The 1812-nt window shown below is 41.1% G+C and overlaps 1 non-coding gene across 1 annotated transcript; it reads right to left on the bottom strand.

Annotated features, from left to right (window-relative positions):
- Positions 1-751: 751 nt before the first annotated feature.
- On the bottom strand, positions 752-885 carry LOC127202408 (small nucleolar RNA SNORA17). Its single transcript, XR_007832294.1, has one exon. It is a non-coding gene; the product is annotated as a small nucleolar RNA SNORA17 (small nucleolar RNA).
- Positions 886-1812: the final 927 nt, after the last annotated feature.

Below are 1812 nucleotides of genomic sequence, written 5' to 3'. Positions count from 1 at the left end.
GCTCTGTGAAGAGGTCCCAACATCCATGGTTCTGAAGCTGTTTAGGAGCAGGGGCAGATTTCTTGTTGTCACACCCCCAGGTTCAGCTCTCCCATGATGCCCAGGTGAGAGGTTGGGCCAGTTCTGCACAGCCTTCAGACATCAAATGTCCCAGGGTGGCAGCCCAGCCCAGACACATCCACCTGGCTTTTGATGTTAACAGACTCCTGCTGCTGCAGGTCCACAGACCCAGATGTGACCCCAGGTGGCAGCACAGACCTGGACCCCACCATGGTCCCAGGTGACATCCCTGGCTACTTGTGTCAGGCCGTTCCTCACCACCCTTGCGTCTCCACTTCTGCCTTTCTTCATTGTGTCCACATCCTTTCTTTTCTTCTTCTTGTCTGTTTCCCCGCCACTTACTTGTACTTACTCCTCTTAGTGGGTCCCTGAGCCTTTGAGTGTCTGGGGCCATTTCAGGAGTGATCCTAGGAGTGCTATGCCCCATTCTTGCATTACGGCCCTGAGCAGAGGTCATCTTGGGCAACCCCTTCCCAGGGCTACATTTAACTAGTGGTCATCTCAGGCTAGCTCCTGACGTGGGCCCACCTGAGTGTTCCCATGCAAGTGTCATCTGTCTTGGGCTCACTCCCTCCTGGGTGTGTGGTCCCAGGTGGAGTTCTTCTGGTTTCTGGCTCTTTCCAAGACTGTAGAGCACTCTGTCCTGCACTGCATAGGACTGGTGGTCATCTCAGGCTGGCTTTGTTCAGGGAATGTTAGGTTACTAATTAATCAATTCCTCACAGATCAGAACACTAGGCTTACACAGGGCCTTCATCCTCTCTCCTACCTACTGACATACACATGTGACACAGCAGCCACACCTACACTGTCTCTAGAAGCCATAGGTCTTAGTTTCTAATTCAATTTTTATTTCACTCCAATGCCATTATAATCTGAATCAGTAATATTTCCCAGAGAAGAATTTCCACAGCTCTATCATGTGTGGTGTGGAGACCAGGGAGGAAATATCGTGGGCAGGAGTCATTTGTCTGTAAACAGAAGCTGTTCATGGGTCTATATATCACATTATTCACTGCTAAACACAGACATCTTCTATAAATTGACTATATGTAGATGTTTTACCATTAGCCTCAAACTAGTTTTTTTTCAAATATATTCCCAGGAAATATCTATTCCTATCAATGTCACCCTCATTTTGCCTGTACTCACTAATAACATTTGAAGAATTTGAGTAATCTTTTATATCTATGTGATAGTATAATAAGTAATTAGTCTGACTAAAATGACTACATTTTGATGTTTTTCACTGTTGATTTTTGAACTATAACAGGCACTGCTTCTTTAAATGGAATTTCTTTCTTAATTTAAAAAATGTCCATTTAAGCCAACATTTAAAAATTTCCATGTATGATATATGTCTTCATCAGTTAATGATGAATACTTAACCTTGGTTGGATTTTTCTTCAATATTCTAAAATTATATATTATATAAAATATATAACATTAAAATATAAATATACATTCATAGTTTGCTCACATGCAATTTAAATTGTTTGATTAATAAGATTTGACTGGTTACAGTCATATGGTTCAATATAAAATGCATGAATCAATTCACTTATCTATTGGTCCAAGGTACAGCAGAATGAACATAACAATCCAGCCACAAGAGCTTCATTCATACTCAAAAATACAACGCAGGTCTTATTTCACTTCAAGAATCATAGCTACAGTAAAAAATACGTTTAATACTGCCCTATCCAAAGTGTATATGACCTATGTTTATGTTTTTTATTGTTCTTAGTTATA

The sequence above is a fragment of the Acomys russatus genome, chromosome 18 (assembly GCF_903995435.1).
Source record: "Acomys russatus chromosome 18, mAcoRus1.1, whole genome shotgun sequence".
In the NCBI taxonomy this organism is placed as follows: Eukaryota; Metazoa; Chordata; class Mammalia; order Rodentia; family Muridae; genus Acomys; species Acomys russatus.
The sequence above is the reverse complement of the archived record's forward strand: the minus strand, read 5'-3'. Positions and strand labels throughout refer to the sequence as shown.